We start from the raw sequence: 9,087 nt of genomic DNA on the forward strand, positions 1-9,087 counted from the left end.
CTCTGACGATGATGCAAACAGACAATGCTTCTGTTCACGACTTCATCTCCTCTCACATGTGACCAGTTCAGGGTTTCCATACGTTTTCCATTTGGGGCTCAGATGCGGAAAAAACTGAACTGCAGTGTCAGTGTTTAACTCTCCAGGAGGAAATTTAGGGTCATTTAAAATAACTTGCCCGAATCAGTGATTCATTGTAGAGTAAGGTTACTGCTGCACTCTTCGCTTTTTCCCCTTCTCTAACATGCGCTGCTGACGCACTTCCTGACACAGAATCAGCTCTGATGGATGATAACTATTAACCTTTTTCGTTATATCCTACATCATTAGACACAAGTCTAATATAGATGTAAAACTGTTACACACACACACACACACACACACACACACACACACACACACACACACACACACACACATCTTGATAACAGTGTGGACATGAAAGTCCTTTGGGTGAAAATGAATACACAAGCAGCAGATACGCATCTTCATGAATGTCACAAAAGAGCTGCTGCTTCCTGATTTAACATATAACATAATAAAATAACAATATTTTTTTTTAAATACGATGGAAAAACTATCATCAACCAGTAAATCAAATTAAGCTGCTTTTATATATTTTCTGAATCTGATGTCTCTTGCTCGGTCAAGCACCACTGTCCATTGATCCAGGAACACGTCTGGAAAACAGGGCATGTACTGCTCTGCTGTGGTCCATTAAAAGAAATAATCCTTAAAAAAAAAAAGGAGAAACTTTAACGGTCAATGCACGACTTCACTATGAACTTATTATCTAAAGGCTGCTGGGAAATTCTCATCCCTCTGCAGAAGCTCTCCTCCAGCCTTTATTACGAACACGCAACCATGTTTTCACACGGTCTCTCCAGGGAACTGTTATTAATAGAAATACCGTGCACTGAGAATTGTGGAAGGCTAATTTGTTTGTAGATACTAGTCTCGCTGCTCATTTGTGTTTTGAATTGTAGCAGAAAACACATTTTTGTTTATCAAACTGAACAGAGTCATCAGTGAAGTCCGACCTGCAATGTTTAAAATCTCCATAATAGATCCAAAATGGTCCGACAGTATATTTAATGCAAAAATACTTTCTGTTTGAAAAGGTGGAAAGTGACAGGTCATCATGTGTGTATGTACAAAAACTCACGGCAATCCATCTGATCGTTGTTAAAGTATTACCATGTGGACCAAACAAATTGACCAACAGGTTGACATTGCTCTCTATTTATCGCAAGCATGGCTCCTACACTGAGGCTAAACAGGAAATCCATTGCTTCTAGTTTTAAGCCTCATTATGTTTATCAGGAGATAGGCTTGTTGAGTCCATGATATCTCCTTCAGGGGGAAGCGCTCTCTGGCCTCCACATCGTGTAGCAAGACCTCAATTCCATTGTATCCATTACATGCACTCGCTGAATGGTGTTTTCAAACCACTTCGGGTGTCATGCAGGTCAACTTTCTAGATGCTTTTGTCAGCAGAGTTTTGGTTCTTACTGGCAGTTTATAAATAGTGGCCCCGCCCTTCGACTCAGCCACTTCACAAGCCGGTAAAATAACAACAGCTGTGATGGAAACTATCAATGTCAATATGATAATACCTTTTACAGTCATTTAAAATAGAATGGCTATTGTTGGGGTTTGTTGCTATGTGCTTGTGAAGCTCCCATCGTCCCGTTTTGTGAAGGTGCCGCATCAGTTCTTGAAATCCTGGCTTGCAGGATAGAGGTGTAATCTTGAGTTGTGATGTACCTCATCACTTTCTCTGCACATTCAAACCTGCATTATACCACCACTTTGTGGTCACACAAAACACATCACAGCTCTAACAGTTAGAGAGCAACAATCGCATTCAGTTGTGTCTCTGCTCACATGATGAATGTGCAATGTTCACTGTCTTTGAGCTTCACCAACTCCTAAGGGAAATATCTGTCTCCTCGGCTGCTAAACGCTCCACCGTCTTCATCAGCTCGTTGCAAACTGAGACCGTGTGCACAGTTGGCTTTCTGTAGTGAAAAATGTAAAACATTCTGCGAGTGCTGAAAGAGAACCGAAACAGTAAATTGCATCTGAAAAACAAAAGCAAAACAATGAGCAGATGCTAAAATACTCCGGGGAACAAATTCTTTCATTTCAAACATTAAGATTTGATACATTATTTGTGATTTTTTTTACAGCAGCTTTAAGGTTTGTGCCTGTTGGAACTTGACTTTCATTGAAAATCAGTTTTAGAGGGGTTTTTTTCTTTACTGATGGAACAGAATAGTCACAAATGTGTTTTGCCTGATCAGGATCAGGGGCTTTTGTGTGTGTGTGTGTGTGTGTGTGTGTGTGTGTGTGTGTGTGTGTGTGTGTGTGTGTGTGTGTGTGTGTGTGTGTGTGTGTGTGTGGTTTTGTGTGGTTTTCACAAAGGCAGTTCTTGGTGAGTGCGTCAGAGGATTTATGGGATTGAATGTCACACATACACACACACACACGCACACACACACACACACACACACACACACACATACACACACAGAAAGCCCCTCAACTGTACCAGAGGGGACCTGAGAGGACCGCTGTCAGAGGGGCTTGTCCCTGTGTTCATGTTTATCTAAGGCTCCCTGAAATCTTTCTATCAACAGCTACAAATACACACATCCAGTCCATGGACACAAAAATAGAGATTGGCTTTTATCCAGTAAACTCTTATCCCCATGCACACTTTGAGTGCATACACCTGCAGATAGATACACAGATTAGTGCCAGCACATCCACATCCCGGCCTGTGTGCGGCGAGTGACTGGTGTGTATTCCGACACCTTGGATCAGGAATAGCCCCTCATGCCCAGAGACACTCTGCTCCACATAAAGCTCTGTGTTTGTTACCAGACATGTTCAGGATATTAGCGGGAAGGCAAACTTTACTGTTCAAGGTACACGATGTGGGCAGCTGGTGAGTCATTTTTCCTAAATGTTTCATAATGTGTGGAGTGAATGACACGCGAAGGACACACACCTGATTTGACTTATTCTAAGCTTGCTTTTTGTTTAATGGAGTCACTCTACTGTTTCTGTTTTAAAAATATATATATTTTGATGTTGTTATACACTAAATTAGAAATTCCTTAAAATCCCACATGTTCGTAATTTATTAGTTTCTCTCTTCAACGGTGAGATAAAACGATCTCTTATGTCTTTGTGTTGAGTATGAAGCTAGAGTGTAGCGGTTAGCATAATGACTGTCAGCCAGGGAACTGCAAGACTGGCCCTCTACAAAGTTAAGAAAGCACCTTTGTAGAGCCCAATAATTAATATGTTATATGGTGTTTCTTTCAAACATCTGTGAAATTGACATTTGGAGGTTTAACAGGGGGGTTACGTGCTCAACTATTTATTGTCCAGAAGCAGTACCTTGTAGCCTTGTTGACAGATATAATAAGGCTGAGCTAACTGTCTGCTAAGGCTGAGCTAACTGTCCGCTTACTCTTATGAAATAGACAGACATACATTCAAGAAAGCCAATAAACATATTTCCTCAAATACAGAGGTTGTGATTGATATTCTCACATCACCCAAGAGCAAAATGTGGATCTATTTCTTGAAAATCTCACATGGTGCTTTAATTGAAGCCATATTCAATCTCGCCCACGTGTAGCTTGTTGTCGTCTGCCTTCATATCAGAAACACTCTGTCCTCTGGAAACAGATGGAGACTCTTCTTAGTCTCTTACACCTGTGCATAAGGTATTTTCCCGCACAACAGTGAAAACAAAGACCATGTTTAGAGCAGGTGCTTTGGCCACAGATGAGCCTCGGGCAAAAAGCTGAGCGGTCTGGCTTCGATCGACAGTCCAGTGCTCGATTCTAGTAGAGAGACTCGGTTTTTTCAATCTGTGTCAGAGCTAACAGCCACGGCCATTTGGCAAGGGGACATTTTGCAGCCAATTCGACCATTTGATTTATTTAAACTAGAGAGCAAAAGGTGAGACCACGAGAAAGAGATCTCCTGTTTGCTCAGTTGGACCTCTCGGGCTGAATTTACACAGGCGCTAAAAGTGTCAATGATTACTTGACCCACGCTACTCAAATTGATCTTCATGTTCAGGCTGGAGCTTTCATGCATTGATGTGGCAGGAATGGAAAGCTGGAAAAAGACATACGATGAACTAATATAATGGCATTTGCATGTACACATGTTAAACTGTCTGTTTGCACTCTTTTGTTTTTCAAACCCCACATTTGAGAAATTCATTTTTTTTATTTCGTCGCTTGATGAGACGTACATAAAGGCCTCAGGTGACAGATAAACAACTCAAATGACCTTTACAAGACAGGTTTGCTCGGAAAACATGTGAATGGAAAACAAACCAAACGATAGCTTTCATTTAGACAAACACTAGGAAACTTTAGTACGCTCAAATGTCACTTCCCACTCGCGTTATGACCGAGGAGCTTTTGTTAAGAAAACTACAAAAGTGTTTGAATTGCTCAAGGTGCCAAACTGACTCTCTCGACGGCTGTGAGGATGCAGAGAGGCATTAAGGTGCATGACTCAGAGAGGGAACGCTGCCTGTTTTTTATTGCGTGCACGGGTCGCTTCACTGGTGCAGACTTCTTTAGCAAGAGTGGATGCTAACATGGGACATTAGCTAGCGGCTAAATATGAAACAAAACTTCTGCAGCTTCCTTCTACTCCTTTCACTTGCTCTCTTCCTTGATCGTCAAATCATAAGAACACATTTCAGCAAAAATATTTTCGACTAAAGTAAATAACAAAGCTCATTCGGTGGTACAGATTATTAATCTGTGTCTACAGTCACTCAGCGATCAGTTTGACTCTCCTTCAAAGAGATGTTTTGGAGCTTCTTTTGTTTGTTGCCTCCTCAGCAGACTCTCGACTAGTTGAATACTCCAATCTGCATGTTTTTAATCAATGTGCTGCAGTGTGAGATATTGATCATTAAGCTTCCTGGTGGGCCGTGTCATTCTGTGCGGCTTTTGTGGATAAACCAAAACACACTGAAATAAAATAACACAACATTACTATACACACAGGAAACACTAAATCCCTGCAATGGTATTTTGGAGAGCCCAAGCATCCTCCATGTGAGTGCAGGATGTTGCAGGATCAAAAGGACAATTTGTTCAAATTGCACACCAAAAATGACTCTCGTAAAACCCCAACTGGTTTTAAAGCAGTCACATGAATATATAATGAGGTGACAGCAGCTCTAACACAGCCACCAGATAAAAAGAAATGAAAATGATAATAACCTGATGATGCACACGCTTGTCATTGGGACACCTCAGCACTTCCTACACACTCCCTTACAACCTGACCTGTCTCTCAAAGGAGAAAGTGTATGGGCACATAGCCAAATTGTGTGTGGAATAAGTGAAAGAACAGTTGAATGTATGAGTGTGTGAGTGTGTGTGTGTGTACTCTAACAAGGTGGAGATTGTATCCTATAGGGAGAGACTGTGATCGTGGCTTCATGAGTCACTCCATCTCTTGACGATGTGGTTTCAGCCGTGCAGAGATATCATCCCGTCATCGTGCGCGCACCGCTGCAGACTGTGTGCTGATGTGTGTTCATCGCCCAGTGTGCGTAAAACACACAGAGGGAGAGCGACAGAGGTAGAGAGATAGAAAGGAAGACCAACAAGATGAATGAGAAATGCTCAACTCCCCATTCCCCCCCTCCTCCCCCTGTGCGGCTGTGCGTTGGTCCTGGATGATCAGCATCACCCCCACACGCCTCGCTGGTGTCACTGCCAGATGCTATTCACTCACATCTGGCACTAATGTGTGTTGGTCATGTTTTGTGAATCGACAAAAAGCTCCTTGTGTTTTCCAGGTTAGGTTTATGTGCCAGTGGATTAGTATTGACACAAATAGAGGCCATTAAATCTATTAGCTGTGGCTGTCTCTGCTTTAGGGCTGAACACGTTGTTTCTATTCACACATACTGTACAGTCGGGTTGTTTATTGGTCAATAATAGAAAATAATCAACAATTTGGTCTTGTTTTGTCGACTCAAGGGATTGAAACGCAAAGATTTTATATTCACAATAATATAAATCAGATAGAATCGATGTATGTTTGCCATTTTTGCTGGATAATTGACCATCATGAATATTCGGTTTAATTGAAATAGTCCATTAATGAGCACATTTAACAAAGAGCATGTTGGGTGTAGAGATAAGACGAGAGAGAGAGAGAGAGAGAGAGAGAGAGAGAGAGAGAGAGAGAGAGAGAGAGAGAGAGAGAGAGAGAGAGAGAGAGAGAGAGCAAATGGGTCCACACGTCTAATTGTCAGAATAGTTGGACACAGTCGAAATGCTTTTCCTCATATATTGATTTGGGCAAATATACTGACTTGACTCATTCCTTTTTCCTCTGCTTCTCTGACGCCGCTCTCCATCTGTCTCTTCTCTCACAGTACTCGATGTGAGGCAGGTGCTGTGTCTCATGTGCAGCTCTGCAATTGGAAATAGTTTTCTCTTAATTCAATAAACAACTGAAATGAACTTCACTTTTCAAAGTTTCACTTCGATGCCGACGCCAAGAAAAATGAGCATCTGATTTCCGTCTTCATTTTTTTTTCTTCCAATCACACACAAAGACTGTACATGTTGTGCTTCACTTTATGTTTTAGAAAAGAGTGGAATGAGTGTACAAATCGTCTGAAAGTCTCCTAAAGTCTCCGAAGAGAACATTTACATTCGAGACTAGAAGGTCTTTTGAAACCACTTCCCATGGCTTTAAACACAAAGCACGCTCATTCACAAATCTGAACTTAATTCCTTTCCTTCACAAAAGAGCACTTATATGAGAAGAAAAATATGGGATTTGCAGTTTATTATGTACAATCAAGTTACAGTGCATCCTCCAGTGTTCAAACAGATTGAATCTGCATATAAAATAGGGGCCCAAAGGAATTTTATCTCATTGGAATCTCATGAATTTAAAATAAAGAGAATACATTATCCCTTTCAGTGACATCCTCCTAGCCAGCCTTCAAGCATGACATCATCCCAGCCTTCAAGCATGACATCATCCCAGTCTTCAAGCATCACATCATCCTCTTGCAATCCCCCTATCAGGGTTTTTTTAATCTCTCGGGAGGAATCTGATGAATTATTTATGAGCGGTTTCCCTATTTGAGGTCAGAAGACGTGTGTGTGTGTGTGTGTGTGTGTGTGTGTGTGAGGCTGTTGTTTAGAAAGAGTCAACTCATGGTGTTTAAATAATGTAATCTTGTATCTTTAATCATGATTGTGATAAAGTAAAAAACGACAAGAAGAAAAATAAACATGAATAAATAAACTATTTTTTCTCCTTCATGCAAATAATGAATGAACAGATGTTAATACAGCGAAGCTGAGGAAGGACTAAAATACCAAGATAATGTGGTATAACATTTTAAATTTACCTTTTAAATTCAACAACCAAATATTAAGTGTTTATATGCAGGTTATGACATGTTGCTGAAACCTACCATCATGGTATTTGAATAGTCTGTCAATGATACCTGGCATGGTAAACCCATGTATGATCGGAGTTCTCCTTTATTAGTCTCCTGAAGTCATTGATCAGATGCTGAGATCAATAATGGATCATTTTCAGGTGTTAATTATTAATTGTGTATTTATCTTTGCACCATTCACACACACACATCTTCACGTGGGGATTACATACCAAGAGGATGATGTCATTCCTGCACATGCAGGGTGAGATGAAGTCTTGAAGGGAATGATGTCATCTCATTTTTAATGCATTGTGTGGGAGAGGCTGCTGCAGTGTGTTGACGCCATGCAGTGTGTTAACTCCCATCAAAAGTATTTTATATCAGGGTCCAGCATGGCAGTTGTTTTTTGTTAGATTTTTAATTTTTTAATCATAAATCAGGTGTCATTCTTTCGTCAGTATTAGATTTCTGACTCCCCCAGTTTGCCGGTATGACATAACATGACATGACTATGATTTTCTACAGTAACACATCGCGGAAGAGAAGACAACGTGTTCATATTGTCTTCTTTACTACCTCTGTCTTCACTCCTCAGGAGGGATTTGGGTGACGCCAGATGCTTTGAATCCCGCTTAATGCAGCATTCAGTGACATAGCAATACCAGACTGCTCTAAGTAATGAACAAAATCCATCTCCATAAAGATCAGTGCACTGTGAACGGAGAGTGATGCTCCTACATCACGTCGCAGAACGAGGAAATCTCTTTGCAAAAGAACGCCATCTTTACGCGCACGCGATGACGCATCCTTTCTACGTCATTAAGTTTGATTTTGATTGCAGGCAGTTTCTCACTTCGTGACACACACACACACACACACACACACACACACACACACACAAACACTCACAGAATAATAATTCAATATGTTGGGATCATACAAGCTTACTTGCTTTCTTCAGAGTTAGATAAGCAGATCGATACTCAATTCTCTTCGTTGTATGTGATGCTTTAGCCTACAGCCAGTTAGCTTAGCTTAGCATAAAGACTGGAAACAGGTAGCCTGACTCTGTCATAATGTTAAGTCCCTGTATTGTATGATTTCCTGGAAGTGTTCCCTACCTTGCAACATATCTGCTCAGTGCTTAAAGCCTGATGGTATTGTTAACCTCTCACAGTCTGAAGGCATGCTGCAGGTTAGATGAGGAGGAAACTCTGCATTGCCCATATGGGCGCCACTGCGCGTCTACATTAGGCCTGTTATGGACCGACAACCATCCCAGGGTGTTCCCTGCTTCTCAGCAGCTGTGTAGTATATTATTGGATGGATGGATACTTCCAACTTTGACCCTACATTTAAGTATAACCCTAAAAGAAATGGTCAACCATGGTACCGGGGTTTTGTCCCCACAATGTAGTATTACTACAGTACTGCACTTGTGAGGAAAATGTACAGAGGGCATTCAGTGTCTGATACCTCAAGCCGGTCATAATCCCCCGCCTTATATTCTATGCTTTACAGAACACGTTCAATTTAATCTAATACCTAAAATCACTGATCACTGATATATATTTGACTCACGATCTGTAATTCACACTCATAGTTCCATCTTCTTC

The sequence above is a fragment of the Clinocottus analis genome, unplaced genomic scaffold, assembly GCF_023055335.1.
Source record: "Clinocottus analis isolate CAN_PGR_092001 unplaced genomic scaffold, fCliAna1.0.p SCAF_23, whole genome shotgun sequence".
Lineage (NCBI taxonomy): Eukaryota > Metazoa > Chordata > Actinopteri > Perciformes > Cottidae > Clinocottus > Clinocottus analis.